General features: G+C 38.9%; 1 protein-coding gene and 1 long non-coding RNA gene across 21 annotated transcripts in view; one reads left to right on the top strand and one right to left on the bottom strand.

The window, feature by feature from the left end:
- LINGO2 (leucine rich repeat and Ig domain containing 2) overlaps window positions 1-25929 on the top strand; it is a 429471-nt gene that overhangs the window by 381824 nt on the left and 21718 nt on the right. The window lies entirely within an intron of this gene.
- On the bottom strand, window positions 22699-23898 carry LOC122233175. The gene is made up of 2 exons (XR_006210670.1): window positions 23798-23898; window positions 22699-23315 (listed from the first exon to the last, which is right to left on the bottom strand). It is a non-coding gene; the product is annotated as an uncharacterized LOC122233175 (long non-coding RNA).

The following is a 25929-nucleotide window of genomic DNA, read 5'->3' as shown; positions in this document are numbered from 1 at the left end:
GTAGCAAAGCTCTCCTGGTAACACTGGAAATAAATCTTAATGTCTTTGCCCTGTGATAGGCCTAGACCTTATCATTCTTCTTCTACCCCAGTGATAATTGCTTATCTGTACATACAGGCCTATTCATATGACTCTGATGCCATGGGGGTTTACATCTCCAGGAAGATAGACAGGAAGTGCAGTCTGCTGAATCCATTCTTAATAGCTTTAATAGAAACCAGACAAAGAAGGGATACTGGGCCAGGTTGACTATCTCAAAATGATAAGACCATCTATGCATTTTGGGATGCTTTCTCATGAAGTCTTTTTTTTCCCTCTGCTCTGAATTGGCTGCCCTGGAGAGGTGAGGATTTGCAAAATGCATTCCTGTCAAAGCTACAATCAAAATAAAAGATTATATATGAAAAAATATATCCAAACTCACTGCCACTTTTACTTTGCTCAGCAACTGAAAAAGGAATCTTAGAAATCACCCAAACATAACACACTCAAAGTAGACAGGCCTACAGCCCAGCAAGACGCTTTGGAGTAGCCACATTCTTTGAATAAAACTTGGGGGGAAAAGTAAAGATTGAACTTTCTACATACAAAATAAATATACCAGTTTGGGACATTGAACTCCAAATGTCCCAAGATATGTGGAGAATTAGATATAGTATATATGCTATGGAGAAGAAGGGAGGAGGGAAACAGAACTAGCAAAAAAAAAAAAAAAAAAAAAAAAATGGAGGAAGAAGGAGGAAAAAAAGAAGACGTGAGAAAAATTTTGGAATCTAATCTCATTTGTTCTCACATCCTCTCAGAGGATTTGGGAAGCACAGAAATAATTATGTCCACACCAGATCAAGATAAGAAGCCTGGCAACCAAATCACCTAAGATTAAAATGGCTGCTTATGTTCTAAATTTAAGAAATGTCCATGGTGGGCAGAGAACATTCCAGAAAAACAGACAAGTTCTGACATGACTATGAAGGAGGACCACTGAATTGGTATGATCTCAGCTAATCATACCATTTTTAAAATAAAAACCCAATTGAAAGTCACATGCTGTTGGAAAAAAAGTGGTTAAATCTTTCCTTTTTCCAACTTAGGGAAACCACAGTAACCTGCCACTTTCAAAAACACTGCCTATTTATGTGCATAATGGAAAATTCCTCTTCTTGCGTAACAAAGACAGCCTAACTACAGGTGTCTAAATAAATGCCTTTCAAGGGTGCCTGGGTGGCTCAGTCAAACTTCCACCTTTGGCACAGGTCACCATCTCACAGTTCCTGGGTTCAAGCCCTGCATTGAGCTCTGCTGACAGCTCAGAGGCCTGGAGCCTGCCTTAGTTTCTGTGTTTCCCTCTGCCTCTGCCCTTCCCCTGCTTGTGCTTTGTCTCTGTCTCTGTGTCTCTCTCTCAAAAATAGATAAACATTAAAAATAATTTTTTTCATAAATGTCTTTCATATCGGCCACTATTGAGTATTACTGGGTTTCTTTGTGATTTTATAAATTATGTCAGATGAAAATACAAACCTCTTTCTGGCCTATGAAAGTTTTGCTGTGGGGAAACAACCAAGCTTTAAGAAATGTGATTGTCACATTATGTTCCAAACTTTAATTTTTAACCCACTATGATTATGAGGCAGCAAGTTTTCCTCATCCTGTGTAACTTCCAATTGATTACCAAGAGTTTGGGTAACTTCACATCATCACTTGGAGCTGGGTTTTCTTAGAACCTCACAGGAGTCATTAACATGCCTTTGCACCTCATTCTTTGTCGTTATACTAACTAGACTGTGAGCCTCTTGTGACAATGATTCCATTTCTATTTCTTCTGAATTCAACAGGAATTAGGAATAGATACGATCCACTTGTCCGTTCCTTTTTCTTCCTGTCTGATTTTCCTCTTCTCTGCTAGATACTGTCTGTGCTTTAATTAATTATTTTCCAAATGGCCCTGCCATTTTCCCTGTGCATAGTACTTCCAGGAGAGTTGCATTAAGATAAGAAAAGCATTCGAATGGAGTCAAAGAGCCCTAATGTTTAGTCAGGTGTCTGCAGCTAAGTAGCAATGAATGTGACACTAGGGAATTCCTTTGAAACCTGTCTGGGCCCCAGTTTTCTTATCTGTGATTTCAGAGGGGTAAACTAGTTGAGCTCTAAAGTTCTTACGCTCTGCTATTCTATCATTTGTAATCATTTCTAAGGTATCTTCTGATTTAGAAATTCTGTAAGTCTATGGCTCTGTTAGATCAGTAGCTGTTCACGACTGCTCTCTGGAGCCCTAGGGGTTGTGTGGAGGTGCCTTGGAGCCTACTTCGGTGTGTGTGGGGCGGGGGAAGCAAGCAGACTGCTTCAATCAGAACAGCTCACTTTGATCTATTTTAGATATTGGTCTTCCTGAATATGATTTCGTTTGAAGAAAGGATTCTATGGTCTCTTAAAGGAGTTTTGAACATATCTGTACTAGATTAAGAATCTTCCTTTGAAATTGTGTAAAAATAAGTTGATGGTGATTATGGATCCTAAACAGATAATGTCCAAATTAAAGATTGAAAGGCTATGTACTGATCAGCTAATCTAAAACAGTTTATAACACTAATTTGCAATTGTCTTGAAAGTGATATCAGGTTTAAGCACTGCTCAACTAAAAATTAAGTTAAAGTGACATAAGAAGGAGTCTAGGCAGGTGGAAATATGTTTTATATTAATTTTAGGTACTGCACAATGCAGTGGCTCCCAACTGAGAGTCTGGCTAATGTTTCTACTAGGCTATAGTGAAGCATAATTGTAAGAATAGACAGGAGTTATATTCTTTTATGTGTGCTTTCTTGGCAAAATTTTTAAAAACTTGTCAACTTTATGGTACTTTCTCCACTTATTAAAATTCTTTAAGTCTCTAAAATGCAAAAATGTCAGAACTAGCCCTTATAAAATTTAGCACAGTATTAGGCATTCAGGTAGTACTCAATAAATGCTTGTCTGATTGAATAGGGTGTCAAGAATGCAGTGATTGTGTTCTAGTCAATAGAGTTAGATACCTGATAAACATGGAATGTTTATCTAAATGTCCTTTGTCTAAAAAGAGGATTTTCTACAATACCTTTATTAAAGAATTCGGCCAAATCCGATTGGCTCAAATTTTTTAACTTTATAATGAATGAGCCAGAAGGAAAATATCTGATCTTCCTTCTCATTTTCTTCTTCTTTGTCCTATCCCTTCTGTTAGGCCTGTTCGTACTATTGTTTGCTTCCATGCTATATTGTGTCTATCTTCTGAAGGCTGCCCAGTAAAGCCAACCATCCTTTTTAATGTTGTATCAGTTAAAAACATATTGCAAGTTGGAAAAATTTGCTTAGACGTTGATTTTTTTGGAATTTTGCCATTCTGTGATTTGAATGCTGCTCCTACTTCTCATATTTTAATATGATCCCTACTCTGTAGCACTTCTTTAGTAAACATGTGGTGTTTAGGCTCTCTTTCACTTACGTCTGATCTCTTCATTGAGCTTATCCTTGTAAGTATCTAAAATCAATATCACATCATTGTTGCATATCTGAGAAAGATGTTTTAGAAAACAATTCAATCCCCTCAAAAGCTCATTTCAAGTACCATAACAACAATTATTTGACATCATGTATAGAGGATCTAATACTGAATGAGAGGAGAATTTTGTCATTTAAAATCTATTCTGCCCTCTGTTTACGTACAATTTCCATTCTATGTTAAGTAACATGTACTTAAGAATTCCCAAGTCCTCAGAGTCAGCATCTGCCTCTCTCTCTCTCCTAATGTTCATTTGGACAGTCTGTCTTTTAATGGACTTAGAGATACCATTATCACATACACTGACTTCTCTAACATTTCCAAGGAAGACTTCCAGCATGGCATCCCAGGTGCCATGGGCAGCAGGCAGTCCCTGCCAGGGAGACATCAGAGGGAACAGGTCACCCACCATAACTATATTACCTCGAGGACAGAAGTTTAATGGGCATCCTTCATAGAAAATCTACCCCACCCTCACATGCACACCCTCATGCTCTCACAGTTAGGCACCACAATTAAGTGGAAACAGGGAAATCAAATGTGAATTACAATTGTGTGCGTGAATACTGCACGCACAGTATAATTTTCTCTTTCCACCGAAGCCTCTCAGCCAGGCATTCATCCATTATCCTTGATGTGCTTTATGCTTTGTGACACTGGCCTTCCTACACCATCTGCTTTCTGTCTTGTTTTGTGTGTGTGTGTGTGTGTGTGTGTGTGTGTTGTTTTGTTTGTTTGATTTTCAGTCACCATGTGGTCACCAAGGGAGTGAATACCTTTGTTTCTGATTGCTCTCTAGGCCTGAGGCCATTAAGAGCTTTATCCAAAGTATGGCAGGATACTGGTTTTGGTGTTCTTCTATACAAAGAAGTCCTTCACTTGCCTCTCTTTTTCTTTTCAGACCTTTATTCCTCTTCCTTCTAATTACCCAATCAGTATGTCTGAATAACCTGAGGTCCAGGGCCGAAGGTGTCTTTCCTCCTCTAGATATATTTGAGGTTTGGCTCTATGAACCTTTTCCCTCTTGATTCTGCATTCCTGAGTATGCCTAAATTCTCTACTCTCTATAAGATTTTAACCAGCACAAAAAGTATGTAGGAACTCTGGGTTGACCCTGAAATCTATACCCTCTAGTAGAATCTGAGGTACTCAAGGTATATAAAAATAAATTTCTACCTAAGACGGTCTTTTGAGCTTAGCATATTTTCCACTTATATAGTGTGACAACAAATCACCTCCAAAATGTAGTGGCTTAAAATAATAATTTGTTTTTATTTTTCATGCACTGGTAATTATAGACCTCAAATGGGCAGTACTTGCTTGGGTTCTTGTACACCTTCAGTCAGATGATGGCTGAGACAGAAGTCATCAGAAGGCTCCCTCACAGATGCCTGGGCTGGAATGGCTGAAACAGCTGAGGGCTACAGGAAGCTTCTTCACATGGCTAGCTTCAGTTTTTGCATAGCATGGTGGTCTAAGAACACTTAGGCTTCTGACATGGCAGCGGGCCTCCCCAGAGTGGCGTTCTGTAATGCTCAGGTAGAAGCTGAAAAACTTCATACGACCTAGCCTCAGAAGCCACAGCACCATTTTCTTTATATTCTATTGGTCAACGTAATCATTGGCCAGCTCCAATTCAAGTGGGAAGAAGAAAGGACCTTCCCTTTCAAGAGCAGAATGGCCATGTATATGGGGATAAAAGATGTCAAGGCCTTTGTCATCTTGGAGACAAGCTGTCACAGTAGGTATCAAGTAAAGTGTATTTTAAACAAAAAGTAACACATTCTAATTTTTAATAGCAATTTTTTAATTCTAATTTTTAAATCACAGACTTATGTCCACTTTAGAAAAAAAGCTTGTGTAAAGTTATTTCCTGAAATCCGTTCAGAATAAATACCTTGGAAGCCTACACTTTGGAAGGAGTATCAACTGCTCCACTGAACACAATTTGAGAATGAATGACTTACTTGGTAGCTGGAAAATGACAGCATTAAAAGTAGTATGCAATTTGCTTTAGAACCATTAGAACTTAGAAAACAAATGCTGGCTTTATGAGTAGCTTTCAGACAAGGCAAAAAACAGACCTATTTTACCAAAGACATCTTCATTATGGTTGAACCCAAGCTGGCTTAATTTCTGCCTAGTTCACAGTGCAAACTCATAAAAATATACTGCTTAGCACATAGTAAGTGCACAATAAAAAATAGCTTTAAGTATTCAATTAAATACTAGAGCATCATAGTCTGAGCAGAAACAGTACTTAGTAATGCATTAGAAAAACAACTTTATGTTTTAAGGTAGGAGTCTGACACTCAGCAAGGGGAAGGTTGCTGACTGAAGTCACACAGTTTTAGGAACAGATCCAGAATGGAGTTTATCTGGACTCAGATCCTCTCACTTGATACAAAATGAACCACATCTCAAAGTGCTTAATGACCTGGGAATTTTACCTCAAAATGAATGCCATTATATTGCAGCTGGAGTTTTGCTGAATTCTGCGGAGAACAGCTTGACCCCCAATTAACGAGTGCATGCATGTCTTGAGTGTTTCACATCTGCCAGGTGGGTGTAAATGTGGATAATTAGCCCTGACCTTGGGCAGACTGTGTGGTTCACCCAAAGATATTGCGGAAAGTTGTCCTGGGCTTTGATTAAATTTGGTGGAAAACCAGCAAAAACCATTATGTGTCAGAAGTAACTTGATGGTTTTGTAAGGAATCTTGCTGACTATAAGTATGTGAATATTACATTCCTCTTTGGGAGATTAAAAATTCAATTTGATATATGCCTACACAAGAGGTGTTTTGAAACCCAAGTCAACTAAAGCAGAAAACAATAGATATGTATGTGTGTGCCATGATAATATAAATCGATCCTTTAAAAAAAATAGGTGTCTATTGAGTTCTTCATATGTTTATGGCCCTGTGCTACTTACTAAGGGTAAGTGGTAAAAGACCAAATTGCCTCTCTTTAAGGAATTCACAATTAAGTGTATGCATAAAGGCTAGTACACATAAATATTTAGACACTAAGAAACAATTGATTACTAACCTATGCTTAAAGAGGCAGGAGAGAAGAAAGGGGAAAAAATCATCCATTTAGGGTTTGTGTTGACAAGAAAGACTACATAGAAGGAGTATGCACTCCTTTGAGATGCACTTTTAGTGATAAATAGGATATGAACAGGAAGAAGTCAAAGATAATAATGACATATTGTTTATGAAGAACCAAGGATAATCCTTAAATTATCCACAATCCAGCCTCAAAATGCTAGTTACCAAAAAAGAAAAAATCTACGTCTTAACCTGGGATACGTGTGAAATGGAAAAGAAAAAGACGAAAAAGTTACCAAATATGTTGTATAATATTAAAAGAACCCCAAATTCACCTATACTTGAAACATTAGCCCTTTGTCCAGAAAATTATCAATGCCCATAAATTTAGCATATTGGTCGGTATATCTCTTGCATTATCCATGGTCAAGTGATTAATGCCTTTTATCCAGAGAATTATTGATTCTGCGGTTGGCTTCCTATCTAATGACAACATATTCTAGTTAATAAAAGGAAAATATAGTTCCCATCATTGCCACATGTGGTCTTTTCAGTGGCATTGAGACTGATCCTGACATTGCCTTCATGTTCCTATTACAGGAAGTCTGTCAGGTTTTTGTGCCTTGTCTTAATTAGGCAAGATCTATTTTAGAAAGTGATGCTTCACACGAGGTTCCATTAGCTTAGTTAATGCTTCCTCATTAAATTTTTTATTTATTACAAAAATTAAAGAGAAAGTAAAACAAAAATCAGCCAGAAATCTGCCATATTACCCTATCAACTTCCACTGTCTTTTCATGCCTATCCATATATGGGTCCAGAGTATCAACCCAATGAATTATTTATTCATTTTCACTTTACATTATATCATTAGGCTATTTTATATTGTCACACAAACCTCTATAATTACTAGTTTTCTGTCTGCTTTGATCACTCCTTCCTCTCTTCTCTCATAGCATGCTGTTCTCACCTCTCTTATACTATTTACCCTGTTGTAGAACTGTAGTTTTTAGGGTTATTTTGTTTTGCTTTGCTCTGCTTTTCTTCTTTTCCTTATCTACCCACCATTCCACCAAGAGATTATTTTCCTTTGCCTCTGCTCTAGCAATTTGCACAGGGAATGGTGCAAAGAATAAATGTTGAATAAATTAATGAAGGTTGTATATATTAATCTGAGCCAAAATATCATAATTTAGGTAGCTATTATTTCTGTGGCTGAGATGTGAATGGTTTACTATTTTTTCACCTATCTTTAGCCCTTCCTGAGATTAGGATTCAAATGTTAGAATATATAAGGATCTTAGAAGGTATATAAAGTGAGTGTTGTCAGTAATAGGTTACAGTAAAGGACAGAAGGGGTGTTTGCAATCAAACTAATGGTGAGTTATTTGGGGATACAGCCAACTGTATTATCAGTATTATGTTTTCCAGTAACTCAACAGAAACAGAAAAGTAATAGAAATCAATCTGAATAACCAGGATGGGGATTTTCCATCACCAGGTTATGGGTTTGACTAGAGATAGCAGTGAAAGTGCATGTATGCTTTTGATAACAACTGGAATCTTGTGATTGAGAGGCAGGTGAAGGGAGACTGGACACAAAGACAATTTTTTTAAATGGAAGATATCTGAGATGACTAGTGGCAAGCATTGAAATACATATTTTAGTATGCTTGCCTGTTCCTCACAAAATAATGCAAATACCTAATAGACTTTCTTGGACAAAAAGAACATAATATGTGTTCCTCAGTGTTTGTCTTCAAAAATGCTCTATAGGAGTCTGGTGAGGTGGGAGAAACAACCAGTGGCGATGTCTGCCAGATGTGAAGTTATATCATCCCTATGTTTGCATAACCACTTAGGAACACTTATGTTCCTAAGTGTATGACATTGCCCTTCATATTGTCTCGTCCTCCCTTTCTGTCTAGATCCTTTCCTGGGCAGCCGATTCCAATGTTCTAAAAATAAAGCTATTCTCACACTGGCATCTGCCCAAACCTGAAAGAAGTACACTATTGTGGTTGCCAGTGAAAAACAATGCAAGTAGAGCCTTGAACTATCTTGTTTTGATTTATCATATGAGCACAGATCTTGAGGGCTTATGGGACAACCTTAGAGGCCATATAGTCCATATGCTTGCTCTGAGGTAAAAAGATCAAACCACAAATGAATCCTCCTGGAGAGAAAAACTACACCCTCTGTAAGCCCTTCAGAGAAAGCTATAGACAAGCTCAATAGGACACCTTAATGTGGAGAAGCCCTTCTGTGTGTGTGTGTGTGTGTGTGTGTGTGTGTGTGTGTTTGCATTTGCGTTGAACCATAGTCCTTATGCAGTGGTGTGAGTACCTGCACATAAATGCTTTGAGGAAGAAAAGCAGAGCTTAGAATAATTAGGGTTTGCATTATTTTTCCTTGATTTTTGATGCTTTGTTAGTTCTTCTGTGTTAAGTATGAGGTTTCCTGGGGTGGCCCTGACCCTTCTGTATTCAGTGAGAACTAAGCTGAGAGAGGCTACTTAGCCATGAAGAGTGGCTCTTTACAACAGTGCCCCCGAACTCTTGGGCTTCTTCAGCAAATCAAAATTAGTTGTCTGTTTTTAGGCACAGTGAGGAAATAGATGCCAGATAGCAGAGTGAGTGTGTGAGGCTTGTTTCCATGACACTCCTAACATCTCATTCCTACAGGGAGCAAGGAGCTTGATGCCTGTTGTCAGAGATCATGTGGTAGAGCAGAGTGGTTAAGCACACAGACTCTGTGTCAGACAGACCTGAGTTCTAATTCTGACTCTTGCACTTACCAGCCTTGTAACATTGGTCAACTTAGTCAACCACTGAATACTTTAATCTCATCTTTGAAATGGGGATGTTATTTCTTCTCACAAGACTGTGATAAGACTCATTGTGATAATATACATAAAGTGCTTAGCATAGTGGGTAGTTATTGCTAGTAATTTTTTCTTTTATAAATGTTCTTCTAACTTAGAAAAAAAAATAATGTTTTTTCTTGAGAGAGAAACAGACTGTGTGAGCAGGGGAGAGGCAGAGCAAGAGAGGGAGAGACAGAATCTGAAGCAGGCTCCAGGCTCTATCAGCACAGAGTCCAACATGGGGCTCAAATTCACAAACCATGAGATCATGACCTGCCTGAAGTCGGATGCTTAACTGACTCAGCCACCCAGGTGCTCATCTTCTTTCCTTCTATTGATCTTTTCTAAAATTAGTAGCAATATAGGAGGAACAGGTTTAGGGGAGAACATTAGACTTAAAGTCATAAAACCTAAGTTCAAATCCCAGCTCCACTGCTTTTTTGTGTGAACTTCGTCAAGTGATGTTACCTTTTCATGTCTCTATTTCTTCATCTGGCCTAAATGAGGAAACTAACTGTCTCACTGGGGTGAGAACTAAGTGAGACAGTGTGTATGCAAGTGTGCAGATAGTGTTTGACCCATGGTTGTTTGTCCTTTTGTTCTGGTCATAGGTCTTTGGCTATATAATGAACATAATGATGATACAATTGCTGCATAAACAATGATGATGCTGGCCTTTCTCAATGATCTCATGTCTGCCCAAAGCATGTTGTCACCCAGTGCCTACCAGAACCTTCCATTAATGGTGTTTCTGTATACATACGCATGCCCACCTCAATCTGTCATTCATTCAGCATGTGTTTATTAGAAACACTCTGCATACTTTAAAAATGAGGCAGTGGATAGGACAAAGCTCCCGTCTGAATGGAACTTCTATTCTGTCGGGAAACTACATGATCAAGGTAAATAAACATACAATACAGTTTCAGAGAAGGAGAATGGCTTTGGACACTAATAAATCAGGGTGAGAGCAAAGGATAATAAGAGGACCTTGGATGGGGGCCTGAACTAAGTGAAAGAGCAAGCCATGCAAAAGGCTTTCTGGGAAGGCTTTCCAGGTGGGAGGAAGAGAGATGCCATACGTCTCAAGGTGGGAAAGATCTGGCAAAGTTCAAAGGTATTAATAAAGCTAGCATAGCTGCAGAAGAACGATTAAGGGATGAAGACAAACCTGAATGTTAAAAATATAGGGGCTCCTGGGTGGCTCATTCCATTGGGCGGCTGACTTCGGCTCAGGCCATGATCTCACGGTTGGTGAGTTCAAGCCACGCATCGGGCTCTGTGCTGACAGCTCAGAGCCTGAAGCCTGCTTCAGATTCTGTGTCTCCCTCTCTGCTGCTCCCCCACTCTCTGTCTCTTTCTCTTTCTCTCTCAAAAATAAAAAAATAATAATAAAAATATGCAAGAGTCTCTGATGTGTACTTTGGAAACAGTGAGGTTGAAGAGTGACCTGATTGCCTTGGATACTTCATGGAAATGAGAAGGGCAGGTAGGTGAGAGGCAGGGTATGAAGAGGCTGTTGCAGTCTTTGAGGCAAAAGATAATTATGGTTTGAATGAGGGTAGCAGGATGGAAGAAGTGCAAAATAATATCTCAAGTTTTATTATTTTTTAAGATAGCACAGTCAATCCACTTGCTGATGGATTGAATCGGTGTGGGGCAGGGAGGAGGGGAGTGTGAGAAAGAGAGTAATCAGGATAGCTCTTCTTGGTTTTTGCCCAGAGTAACTGGATGCTGGGTGGTGCCATGGACAGAGATGAGAAGAGTTAGAGAAGATGGGGTTTGGTCAGAGGTCAGTTGAATTTGGGTCTTTTTCTTTTGGATAAGAGTCATAAATGAAGTTGGACACCTCATTCCAATATAAATTGAACTTAGCTCCACATGAATTTATGATATTTTTCTAAGACTATAGTCTGAGCAATAGATAATAGCATTCATGTATAAAGCCAAGAGGTTACTTACACATGTAATCTTATTTCTCCCAGGGCCAAATGATTTTTTTTTTTTTTGGCATTCAGAGCAAATGGTTTTAAAACAAACATTTTGTTTATTTATTGTAAAAGTCATCTAGAGTTATTATCTCAGCTGTTTGGAGCATGGGACTTTCAAAGCTAAAGTTCAAATTCTAATCTGTACTTAAACCAATTAATTTTTAAAGTGAGAAACTGTTCTGTGACTATAGACATATTTTGCCACCTTGAAAATGTTTATCATTCAAATTCAAAAGTAGTAACTACTTACCAAGAAAATCTAGAGTGACAGAAATTTGGCTTATTTTATGTCATATCATTTATCCTCATAAATACCTTTTCAGGTGGGCTTTTGAACTCAACTGAGTAGGAGACTGAGATGTAGAAAGGATAATAGGTATGCAAGCTCACAAAACAAGTTAATCCTAAGTGAGATGGTATGAAAAAGTGGCAATTACTACATCCCACCCTCACCCCATAGACGATCTCCCCATGAGTAGTTCTTCCTGAGTCTGAGTTGAGAAAATGATCTGCAGGGAGATTTCTTCATGTCCTTTATCATCTTGGGTGGTGATAGAGCATCCCAAAAAAGGTACCATAGATTTTCTACCTTTGTGTGTATCTCACTCTCTTTAGCTTCTTTCCCTGTAGTCTTCAACATCATCCTGTCACATACTTACCTTTAAAATGTTGATTTTAGAGGCACCTGGGTGGCTCAGTCGGTTAAGCGTCCGACTTCGGCTCAGGTCATGATCTCAGAGTTTGTGGGTTCAAGCCCCGCATCAGGCTCTGTGCTGACAGCTCAGAGCCTGGAGCCTGTTTTTGTTCTGTTTCTCCCTCTCTCTCTGTCCCTCCCCTGTTCATGCTCTGTCTCTGTCTCAAGGATAAGTAAACGTTAAAAAAATGATTTTAGAATGTATGATTTTGCATCATTTAGAGAATAGCTTTGGACCCTTTGGGGAGAAAGTGCTCAAGGAAGAAGCTCTCCTTGCTCCAATCATGGTCTACTTTCACCTCACTTCCCCTCAGAGTCAGACCTGTATTTCTCTTCTTTCATTTGCATTCTTGTGCTAAACCAGAGAGAGGTCCTCAGCCTTTCTGGCCCATCGTAGGCCCTCAGTAAGTATTGTTGAATGAATGAATGCTACTAAGAAGCCCAACTCCTAACATTCTGGTTAAATTGTGCCCTCACACCCAACACATAGCCTGGGAGTATTAAACTCATTCCTTAATGGCCATGAATGGCTCCCTTCCTCATACCTGCTCTTACATCTACTCCTGCTTCCATGGTCACTGGTACTTCTTCAAAAGTACTCTGCCCCTTTGCCTCAGTCAATCATTTATTAGTGGTTGGTGATTTTATCCCTCTTTTTACTTTTCTGTTTTTCGAGGATGTACTGAAGATTGTGGGGGGAGGGGCAGAGGTGGGACATCACACCAGGCAGTAGGCTGTCTTCTGCTCTTTCCTTCTGTCTTCTCATGCTCGTTCCCTTCTCTCTCTCCCTCTCCCAAATCATGTCCACCCGAAGGCTTATAATAATAATTCTGCCCACACCAGGCCCCTCAGTACCTCAACATCTACCACCCAGCAAAATACTTTCCCCCAAAATGCAATTCCCTTTCTCAGAGGAATTTCTGAAAATAACATTGTCTCTCCTCTGTTATAAACATGGTGTGAAAGCTTCCCAGTGGGAAGAAGTTTCTCAAGCTAGAGAGGGAATTGAAAATCCTCAGTTCCAGTCAGTCAATGACAAAAGAACATGTTTAGTTTGATTTTTACTATCAACCTCTCACCACTGCAATTTTTACCTCACTGCTATCTGTTTGCACCTGATATGTTATCTACCTTTCTTCTGCTCTGTTAACTGAAATATTCGGGAAAGTGGTAGGAAACTGCAAGATGATTTTGCATATAAAGACTCTTTTCTCTAAACCACTGGAAGAATAGTAAAATAATATAAGTTGTAAGAGCAATAACAATAATAATAAAGACTAATTGGGGACCATAATTTTTACCAACTGCTATATGCTTTACATTGTGCTCAAGTATTTTCTTTTTTTATTTTTTCACTTCATACCAGTAATACTCCTGATAATACCTGAAAGGCATTATCATCTTTCCAGATGAGGAAACAAAGACTGAGGGAGTTGGTACCATTACAAAAAATTCAAAGATGTACAACTAAGTGTTAAGGTCAGGGTTCAAGCCAAGGACTTTGAGAATCTGATAGCAGTATCTTGTTTGTATCTAAGAACAAGAGGGAAAAACAGGGGTATCGTGACATTTTTTGTTGGATGCATACTGTGAACCATATGCCTCATTCCTTGCCCTGCAGCTGCTTAATTATTTTTTTCTAAGAGGAAAATAGGATCACGTTTATTTTCTCATTGCCCCAGCTTTGTTGAGGTATAATTGGTATACCAAAAAACTGCATCTAATTAACATATACAATTTTGTGAGTTTGGACACATGTCTACACTCTTGTTACCGTCATCACAACTCAGGTACTAAATATTTCCATCACCTCCAGAAGTTTTCTTCTGTCCTTTTGTTCTTTGTTTTGTGTTAAGAACACTTACTTGGAGACCTACTCTCTTCACAAATGTTTAAGTACACAATATTTACTGTTAACTATAGGTACTATCTTGTACGGCAGATTGCTGGGAACTTACTCATCCTGTATAGCTGTAAACTTTGAAATACTATTTTGACTAACTAAAATTATCACATATTCACATCAAAGCACATTCAGAACCAAAGAGTGGGAGAAAAATAAATCCATGTTGTATACACATGATGCACATAGCTGATGTGTTGTGACACCCATCTTGAGGAGTGAGAAGCTACAGTTAGACACGCCCTCTCTTCCCATTCAGAAAGAATGTCCTAACAGTTCTGTTGTCTCATTTCCATGTATTTATATCACACCTAAACTGTCAAACTAAAATAATTCAGAGTCAAGACACACATGTGCCAAATTTCTCTTTTTAAACAGAAATTCTTACTTCAGTTAAACTTCTCCCCCCAAACACCATTGTTTACAGCTTTTATTTTATAATTAAATACCCTATTCTCTTCTCCTCAACATCTACTGTGATAATTATAACTTGAGCAAGTCATTTAAGCTAAGTCTTTCCCCAATTGTAAAATGGGAATTCTACTAAAACCACAACATGGGGTGTTGCAGTGACTTTAAAAAGTAAAAGAGGATGAATATAAACTAATAGATCTCAGTAAATGCCAATCTCCTCCCCTCCTCTGTTTCTAGAATGTAACATTTTAAAGGGTAAGAGCTAGCCATGATCTCTGCTTCAGAGTTCGAAGCACATAAAGTAGATTAAATATTACGCTGATTTTGTCAGTGTCCTCGAATTCCATCTCCTCAGCCCAGAAAAGACCAAAGCTCTTTCTGTATTTTCCCCAGACCTCAATCTAGAGTGACCAAAGCTCAGGCCTATTGACTGCTAGTTTCAGCCACCAGGTGGCATAATAATGAAAGAATAGACTGTAAGATATCTTCCTTCTAACTCGGAGCTTTGAAGAAGTGTTGAAGTAGGTATTTGTACTTAACAAGACAAATGTTCAGAAGATCCCATTCCATTTGCTGATACCATTTCCCCTGGTAGATTTCAGCCAGTTGTGCTACAGCTCATTGCTCACCTATTAAAGCCTGGTTGGTTCTCACATCCAAGATGCATTGGGAAGGTCCACATGTAGCCTTCCACTGCTAATACGATTAAGCCAGCAGTTGCTGTAAGGTTCATAAACCTGTGACCCTCATGGATCAATTTCAGAGCAGTATTGTACTTAAATGAACATAGTTCCAGCAACCAAGAATAATTTTAAAACAACTCAAACCAGCATGATTCTATATCATAAAGGGGACAGGAAATCCCCCAGCAATAAATTTTAAAATCTCTGTAGATTCTTCCCAATCCACTGCCCCACACAACTACAGCTCCCCTTCCCAGACCTGCGAAAACTCCCACAGCCCTTGGTTTTGTTTTCTCCTATTTCCCTCTCTCCTGTCCCCTTTTCTATCAGTTACCCCTGCAGAGCCCAGCAACTGGCCCAAACTACACCCATCTGGGGCAGAGGAGGGACGGAGAAGGGAGGTTCTGATGCAGACCTTGCCAGAAATCTCTAGTGTGTAAGAAGAGAAAAAAAAAATCTGAGAACACTCTACAATTAATCACTTATAGTTCTTTATAAACTGGATTAAAGCCCTTTGTCAGATACATATTTGCAAAAATATATCCAGTCTGTGGCTTATCTTAACTATTTATTTTTTTTCAAAGAGCAGTCATTTCTAGTCTTGGGGAAAAAAAAAAAGAGGACATTGGCAATGAAAAGCAAACCCTAGCAGAATGTGAACACAAATTAATTACCTGTATCTCAGCATTTTGTAGCCAAATTTAAGTAAATGCAGCGAGCTCTGCTACAAATTGCAGAAGGGATAATGAAATCCAGGCATGGAAAGCACAGAATAGGAGTCTAAAGGGTTCATTCCAGTGTTTGTGGTGACTCCAGTTAGCCTATGAACTTTCAAAGGGGACTTTACCTCTCTGAATCTTCATTTGCTCCCTTTTATTGATATGGAAACCAAGGTTTTTCTTAGATGAATGACTGACCTAAGGCCACATAGCTACCAGCAAAGCAGGAGAGCCCCAGGGAATGCAAGAACCAGATCCTTCTATGCTTCTTTAGCTCCCCTACCTACCTTACAGGGCTTGGCACAGTAGTAAGCACTCCATGACTTGGGGATGGATGCCAGACTTGAACTCAGTTTTGTAAACCCTGAGTTAACCTGGGACCTATCCCACTTTGTACATCACCTCCTCATGGTGACTCTTTTCTGCTGAGGTTGCACCTGCGTTGGACAAATGAGCACTTCTGGTCCTTGCACTTAGGGTGCAGAATACCAGTCTTCACCTGTTTCATGGTTTTGATGATGACAGTGTCTCTATTAATAAATATTGAGTTAGCACTTGGACTTACAGAGCCTCCGAGTTGCACATATTTTCCATAAGTAGGCAGCAAAAAAAATTGTTCCCACTGCTCTGAAATTATTTCCTCATTTTTCTGAGACATAAAATCACATATTCATACACTTATTGCTAGCATCATGATTTATGAAGACATTTCAAGAATTGCTTGGATTTAATTAGAAATTATTTTCAAGTGTTATGTTTTTTTAAGTGTCCCATCCATTGTGGGATGGAGTCGGTAACAGAGGAGAACAAAGTAGGGAAGACACAATGTAGATTGTGCGCTGCATCCACAACTGATTCATGCCATGGGTATGGCACTTTACAGTTTACATAATGCCCTTGTGTTCTGATTAACTCCTCTCATCTGTCACACGGGGTTGATATTATTAACCACAGCGTATAGATAGGAAACTGAAGATGAGCATCATTTAAGTGACTCCTCCAAGATCACAGAGCTGGGTTTGAGATTCACATCTATGGTCTCTGCTCTCAGAACAAATCTTGAGCCAGGATAGTAGCATAGTTAAGAATGCGTCCTTTATACCTGGACTGCTTAGTATTAACATCCCCATTTTGCCCTTTATCAGCCTGGCGAGCAAAATAAGGCAAGTCACCTAACCTTTTCATGCCTCCATTTCCCATTCTCAAAGCAGGAAGAAAATGGAACCTACCATAATTGAGTTAATGCTTGTAATGTTCCTATGACAGAACTGACCGGCAGGCAGCACTGAATTGAGTGTGGGTGTGCATCTGGGCCTGTGGGTGTACATGGGCATGCGTGTGTGTGTCCATTTGCATGCCAGTGTGTGTTTTCACTGGTTTGAACTGTTGCTCACGTTTCTGGAAATCTCTCACACATTAGTTCCTTAAGTACGTTTCATTTCCTTTATACCAAAGAGCTGATTCCTAACAGTGGCCTAATTATGAATTATGTGTAGTATATTCATGAGGAGATTGTGAATATGCATCAGACCACACATTTGGGAACAGGGTCCCAATGTGCAGAAGAGAAACAGAGAAAAAACTCTGACCTCTAGTGTGATCTTCATTAAGACGCTTCTCAGAGTGAATTGCCACAGTAACCCCGCAGCCCACAGCACATAACACAAGCTATAATTTAAAATTTCATGCAGGAAGGAAAAGTTAGAGTTCTCACAAAGAGTCTGTAGATCAAACACAAGATGAGAACTAAGTGTCTTCCCAGTGTATCAAGCATGGAAACAGGCGGTGTGGCTTTTGAGTTCCTTCCTAGTCAATTTTATTGATTAAACTTCACGCTATCTAACGTGCTGCATGTGGCTTGGATGTCTAAAACCGGCTTTTGAACAAAGTGAGGAGACTCAATCCAAACAGTCAGGGAGTAAAAATACTGTGCAGAATTCTGTTGTATTTGCTTTATAGCCTCTAAAAACCAAGGGACCAAACTGAATTGCAGAAGGTGGTGGGGTCGCGTGTGCTAAATTCTATCACTTGACCTGGAGGCACCATGCTGACTGGTTGGTCCTCCACTAATCTAGATGGACATGAAGCTCTGCTCTCTAAATGAGGCAGGAGCCGCAGCCCCAAGGCCTTCCCCTCCCAGGTGGGTTGAGTCAACTCCTAGGCTCACTGTCTGGGCACATTTCCTGTCAACGTCATCATTCAACCTTCCCCATCTTCTACACTCAAATAAGGGCCGGCTACAAAATTACCCTCCTCCTGCCTCCGGGAGATGGTGTGGGGTTACAGAAATAACATGAACTTCTGGGTCAGAGAAAACCTGGACTCTCTGAGTCCTTGTTTTCCTTTTGATTTCTTGTGTGATAAAGGGCAGGACACTTAACTTTGCTCTGCCTCAATTTCCTTATCTGTAAATGGAGATAATATTGCCTTACAACTTTGTTAGGAGGATTAAGTGAGATATAAACGGGAAAGTGTTTAGCACATACCAGGTACTTACATGTTAGTTCAGAGAGAGAGGGAGGGGGCAGAGGGAGAGAAACAGAAGGCAAGTAGTATTAACTGGCTTTTAAAGGGAACTTCTGGAAATAGACAGATGGGTGTCTGACTTGTTAATAAAATTTTAATTTGACTGAGATCAATGAAAAGCTCCATGTGTTGACTACAAATACATACTCATCAGCAATTTCAAGGCGAATCTATCAGGGTTATTTCCTTTCATTAAAGAGCAATATAAATATTGATCAACTCTCCTAATTGACCTGTGGTTTGCTTTCATACATTAAACTTCTGTTCTGCACTGAGGGCACAAATCTCCCAATTACCTTTAGTTCATAATTCATTATGTCACATTAGAAGCTAAACAGAAACACAGAGTCCTCATCAAGAAAATAGCACTTCAGGATCCTTTTGCCTTCTGCATTCCCCGCCCCCCCATCCCCCATCCCCACCCCCACCTGCCTAAGCCTCTTCCCAGATGACATGGGCCAGGGCTAAGGGAATATCTTCAGCCACCCCAAGTAGGCCAACTTCTTATATGTGAAATTAAAGCAACTGTATGGCAAGGCCAAGAAGCAACCCCATCACACAGGATGAGAGATGAGAAACACACCGACTAATGAAAAACAAACATTAGGCTTGAGGACACAAGGAGGGCTGGAAAAATGCCAAGGCAAACATCTGCTGTTTCACAAAGATGGCTAAAGGCACGCTAATCATCTTGTCGATGGCGGTCAAAACATTGAAGATACTTTCTTGAAAGGCAATGGCAATATGTTCTGTCTCCTGAACTCAGAGGGAAACGAAATAATGTGCAACCCTGGGTGGTCAGAATGCTGAACAGTGTGCCTCCAGTGGCTATGTCCTGTACCATCTTGCTAGAAAAGCAGTTCACTTTGAGGGCCTCAGATTTAACCTGCAACATGGATTATTCATAAATTTTCTTGTGAGTTCATTTCCAGGGGAATTAGTGAGCGGTGGCATAAAAAGGTACTTGGCATGTTGCAGGTTTGAGGACATTACAGCTAGAGCCAGGCCTTTGTCTTCCTCAGTGTCAAAGGAAGAGATAATAAAGGAACACATTATTTTCTTCCTCCTGACTAGACAGGGATCCTTCCTTTGCACCTTGGCATTTTGGTATCAAGACAAAATTCATGTTACCCACTGAAGGAGAAGCGAAAGCACTCAGAATATCTGTTGATGGAGAAAGGAACTACATACCCCAGGCTCCGGCCCCTTCATATGTCAACACAGGATGCGAGGTGGAATCCGGCAGCCTTAATTAGTGAAGTGGCAATTACGACACAGCAGAGATGTGATCCCTCCTTTGAGGAGCCACATTTTCATGACCATAAAACAACACTGATTTTCATCCGTTCTCAGGTACATGAAGGGTTTGGTTTCTTAAATCTAGAAGGGGTTGCTTTTAGGGTTTTTTTTTTCCTTTGTAAGCCTTTGTCCTTCAATATGTGACAACAGAAGTTTTTAATGTTATATAACCAGGAGATGTTTCATTTTATTATTGCCATTAATATCAAAGGGTCACAGCAGAATACTCTTCCAAATATTTGTGGTGAGGTGCAGACCTGAGCTAGAGGGGAAGTAAAGGCAAGATTCTGCTTTATGTGAGCATTATATATTTTAATGTACCTCTACTCTATTTTCTCTTGTCATTTAGGTAGATTACTAACAGAAGGGGACTATAAAACAATATAAAACAAAATTCACAAGGCAATTTAGAAATTACTTAGTTGATATTATCATTTTAAAATGCATATTTACACATAAAGTCTGTAATAGTGAAGACCAACCAATTTTATTTCTTCAAATCATAAATAAAAGACACACTAAGTGACTACCCCCAAGATCACCAAGTAAAACAGAGGCCAGGGGTATACCCAGCCATAAGTCTTCCCCCTCACTGCTTTTCTTTCCGTAATGTGAAACTTACAAGAAACCAAAATAGGACATATGGATGAGTGACCAAGGGACAGTAAGATGAAGCAAAGATGGCAAATCCTGGCACTGCTGATCAATCTGATTCTCCTTGTTGCTGATTTCACACACTCAGCCTCTGAAGCCATCTCAACCCAGTGCTGCATCTAGCCACTCCCACAGATTAGTGAAGTGAATTCACAATGTGAAGTGAATTTCCTCTCTCTGGTTCAGCAGTTGAGTGCATGGAGTTTAGACCAATGTTCAAGTTCCAGTTCTACCACTTACCACTTGCCAGTTCTACCACTTACATGAGCTTGAGCAAATGACTTAATTTCTCTCAGCTTTGTGTTCTTCTATAAAATAGAAATACTGCCATTTTTCTCTTAGGGGAGTTCGATGATGTAGAAAGTGCTAAGCACAGTATGTGGCATACAGTAAACTCTCAATGATATTGATTACAAATCCAAAAGAACTACTTCTCTGTATTTTCCAGCTTTCAACTTTGCATCACTAGGTTTAGTAAAAGGTGTGCAGGAGAGTTCTACAGAGCTACCTGGTGGTGCCTTAGGCTTTGCTGCTACATGTTATATTAAAGAAAATTATATATCAGTCACGGAGACACTTTATTAAATAAAATCTAGCTGCTAGGACCTGCTAAGTCCACTTTCAGCCACATGTTCAGTGTCCCTCTAAAGGTATCTGTTACACTGAACTGCAGTTCAGCTAAAGATGGCTCATTTAGAGTCTAAAGAAGCCTGAAAAGTTTTTAGAATGCAGGATGGAATCATTACTAAAGCTAAATCTGGAGATGAAGCATTCTTACATCCCATCCCAGGAGCAAAGGGTGCAAGGCACAAAGAACACACACAGGGTAGCCAGGTCTGATGGGTACTTTTATTAGCTGTTCTTTCCAGTGACACTATCCAGGAAGAGCAAGCTAAAAGCAGTCAAGCACACACTCCACTGAAACAAAAATGATGTTTTCATAGAAGCCTACTGGGGCTTGTTTGCACAGCCTGAATCTGGGGCAAACAGCTTGCTGCATCTCTTAATGCCTAGTCTCAGTACTTAGTTAATTTGGGATCTATTTCTTGCCTATTAAAAATAAAAACAGTTGCATTCACTCTTCAGCATGAATTGTTTTCTGGAAAGCATTGTGGCAATGTGAGATTGTTAGGCAGTTGTATTAGACAGTGACATATTCAGGCTCCCCTGTGATGGGGGGGGGCACATTTCAGATAATCACTTTAAATATTTCACTAACACAGTAGTAAATATTTAAAAAGTGTATAGTGATAATGCTGTTTATCATACTCATTCCTTTATTTCCAAGAAAGCTTGTCTTCTGAGGATATGCAGTCAAAAGCTCTCCCTAGAATATCATCACTTGTAATGGATGCTCCTATATAGTTTATTTTTGTTTATACTAGCAGCCAGGGAGTCATGGCAACCGGGGGAAGTACAAAAGCAAAAAAAAATAATTATCATTGAGGAGATAAGGGGAAGCCACCGAAAAAACACTGCTCGGCACCCGTGGAGCTTTCTACCTACTAAAGTAATGAATTAGTCATCCAGAAGGGTATGAATGTTCCCAGCAGCAGAAGCTTGCCCTGTTGTCCAGGAAGGTTTAATTGTCAGGTTCTTACCAGTAGGAGTGACGGTGAAGTGCCTCCTTCTGCCGTGGTGTGATGCTACCATCTTTTCTCCCTTTGGGTCCAACGTGTTTTGAAAATGTAGACAAAGTCCAAATTTTATCCTAATGCCTAGCGACTCTTCCATGAATATTGCATAATTATTGAAAGATAGTATCTTATGAATTTGAAGGTATTTGCTTACAGGTTTTTTTTTTTTTTTTTTTTGCATTTACATAGAAAGTCACTTGGAACAGGCATCTTTGTTAGTGCCTTAGTGGGATCTTCTCATGGGATTTCTCAGAGATTTATGTGTTTGGAACCAAACTTAGATCAAAAAAAGTATACAGAAGGTTCTGTAAAGTATCATGGGAGTGATGGATCTCATAGTATATTACTGTCACACAAATAATTCTTTCCCAGCTAGCCTGCCTGCTGCCCTAGTGCGTACTCACCTGGGAACTCTATAAAGGGTACAAAATTTAAATTTGTACCTTCCTACAACCTAGCGAATTTCCTTCCTACCACTTCATCCCTTAAAAAAAAATGAAAGTAAAGTTTTAAATAGTCTCCTTTTAGAAAGAAGGGTCCATGTTTGCAGTCGGTGAAAGTAGAGATGATAGAGCCAGACCTATTACTAGTCTGTGAAATCAGGCACATTTCCAAAGGGCTCTGAGAATCTGTGTCTCCTGTGTCTAGAGGTGACTCAGTTCCTCCCTCACAGAGGTGATGAGTAAATGTGATGATACACGGAAAGAACCCAGCACAACATCTGGCATATACATTATAGTTATTCTTTTATTATCACGGAGTTTTCTTAATCCAGGCCATTTGGTCTCAAAAACTATTCTCTGGAAAAGCAAACGTGGGACCTACCTCAGCTGAAAAGAGTAGTTTAATTTGCATCATGAGGCAACAGCTCGATTGCAAGGAAGAAAGGACTCTCCTTCGAAACTGGAGAATTTAATGGCTCATGAGAATGAGTTCACTTTCCATCCCAGAAAACTGACTTCCAGGCAGAGATGTCGAGGAGTGTGTCCTGACTGAGGAGGCCCAGCAGCTTCCATGTAGTACTCAGATGTCGGCTTCTCTGCTGTAGCAAAGGGCAGAGAGGTGAAAGGCCTGTGTGCCAGGAAGTAAAAGCACCTTGCCTGTATTTTATTTTATTGCTCAAGCCATCACTTCATTTACTTCCATCTTATGTTTGGGCAGGTTCACATGTGGCAATTTTACAGCTTGTGGGAAGCTAATTAATAATAATTCAGATAAAGCAAATGCTTTTCTTTTGGCAAGGGCACTGTAGATCAATTTAAGTCAAATATGTCCAGTGCTGTTGGAATAATAAACTCTTTCATAGTATTAGAGATACTATAAAATCCACAGACTGTGTACAACCTGAATGGGATTAAAGACAGGTAATTAATCTTCTCTGCATTTTCTTATCAGGGAAAATAGATTTTTAGACGGAAGTTTTGTACAATTTTTAAATTATTTAGAAACTCGTGTCCCATTTTTCCTATAAGAGATTTCTGTCCCAACTAGATTCTAAATGTTATTAAAATGTCAAAAATGTGCCATCAATCAATGCCAGATTAAATTACCTTTTACATTAATTTTTTACTTTAGAAATTGTGTCAGAATTAGATCTATTCTCATTTGACCCAGTGATGTTCATAGAGCAGTTGTTAATGTCCCCATTTGATAGATAAGGAAACTCCGGGACAGAAAAGGTAAGGGTCTTACCAAGTTATGCAGTTAGTGGCAGGGCTAGATTAGAACCCATGTTTCCTATCTCATAGTCCCAATAATATCCCATCACACATAAAGCCTTTCTAAGTGATACAAGCCATAATAATGGTTTCCATCAATCCACATACAGAGAAGTCTCCTTTTGTCCTTTGGTCTAGTGAAGAGAGCAATTCATGAAACATCAAGCAACCAGCACAGGGTAGGTTTCTGCCTGTCTATTACCATGATAACCAAGGCAACTAAACTACATGAAGATTCTGAAAATCTATCACAAGGATTCTGATTGGGCAGGTTCTATTCTGGGTTCTAATTTAGTATGTTATGGGTAAAACCCAAACATCTCACTATATATTAAATTATATATAAATGTTATATATATATATATATATATATATATATATAATTATTAAATTATATATAAATGTTATATATATATATAATTATTAAATTATATATTAAATTATATATAATATACATTAAATTATTAAAGTATATATAAATTAGATTATTTTAAATTATATTAAGTTAAATTAATATTACATTATATATATAATTTAAATTATATATGAAATTATATATTTTATATAATTTAAATTATATATAATGTACTATATATAAATTTATATTTATTACATATATTTATAATGATATGTCTTATTAACTTCAATATTTAATATTTAAATTGTGTACCCTTTATAATTCAAAAGAGACAAGAATAGACAAAAATTTTTCTTTCCTTCCTCTGCCTCTCATCTACCCAATTTCTGTCCCTGGAACCAATATCATCTTGGTATTCTTCTAGAGCTATTTTATTAACATACCGTGCAAAGACATAGTTAAAAAAACAAATTATGAGAAAATATTTAAAAATTTTTAATGCTTATTTTTGAGAGAGAGACAGAGTGTGAGTAAGGGAAGGGGCAGAGAGAAAGGGAGACACAGAATCCAAAGCAGGCTCCAGGCTCTGAGCTGTCAGCACAGAGCCCGTCACGGGGCTCCAACACACAGACCATGAGATCATGACCTGAGCCGAAGTTTGAGGCTTACCCAACTGAGCCACCCAGATGCCCCAATATTTTCACATAATTTGGCTCATTTTAAGCAAGTTCCACCAATGATTCCAGTGCAGGTAGTCTTCAGCTGATCAGTCAACTCCTCTGGAAAGAATACTGATGCTTCTAGAACACAGAAGTCCCTTGTGGGAAGCTCAAACAGTCCTCTTCACACTTGAGTGTGTATTGGAATGAACTGCAGGGCTTGGACACAGATTGCTGGCTCCTCTGCTTGGAGAATCAGCCATCCAAAGCAGTATTTATGAAGTTCTACAATCATAACTTAAGTTCCTTTCAAAATAAAACCTGAAATGGACATAAAAACAGCAGTATTTGTGGTCCTTACTAGGTTGCAGGGACTGTTTCAACCACTTAAATATACTAACTTGTTTTAAGCTTGCAATAGTTACATGAGGGAGATACTATTATCCCAGTTTACTGAGGGGAAATTGAGGCAGACAGGTTTAGTAACTTCCCCAACTTCATTCATTCAGGTGGTTAGTGAGAGAACCAGTCAAACCCCAGAACCACCAGTCTGTGCTGTCTTCCAGTCCTCAAGACAAAGCCTCACAGACACTTGCTTACAAATCCTCAGCACCAAATTTGATTGAGAGCCTCTCACTTACCACATAGCTCCCAGATGTAAAATGTAGTAACACAAAAGATAAATATGTGCTTTTTTTTTTTTTGACAGAGGGAATTTTCATTTTAACACATGCAAATAAAATTCCTTTTGTTAGTTTCTGCTGTAATGAATTTGAGAAATTCACAAATTAGTTGCAGCTGTATAGGAAGTGCTGTAAAATGAGGCATACCAGCATTTTGTACCCAATGACAATTATAAAAAATCTATATTTAAGTAATCTCTACACCAAATGTGGAGTCTGAACTCAGGACCCCAAGATCAAGAGGTGCATGGTCTACCAACTGAGCCAACCAAACGCTCCTATACCCAGTAACAACTTTTTATAAGTGTAGTGGATCACATAAGGTTGATATAAAAAATTGTATACAACATACAAAATATTGCCCTGGTTAATATATATATGGAGCTATTTAATTCAAAGCAGTTGGGTGTATTTACTATGCGTGATGGATCCAACACCAGCTTTGCAAAAGGCAACTGTTAATTTTTCACATACTATATAGATGTGCTGATAACACACTGTCAACAGGAAGTTGGCCCTGGTGGTAGTATTAACACCATG

The sequence above is a fragment of the Panthera tigris genome, chromosome D4 (assembly GCF_018350195.1).
Source record: "Panthera tigris isolate Pti1 chromosome D4, P.tigris_Pti1_mat1.1, whole genome shotgun sequence".
In the NCBI taxonomy this organism is placed as follows: Eukaryota; Metazoa; Chordata; class Mammalia; order Carnivora; family Felidae; genus Panthera; species Panthera tigris.
The sequence above is the reverse complement of the archived record's forward strand: the minus strand, read 5'-3'. Positions and strand labels throughout refer to the sequence as shown.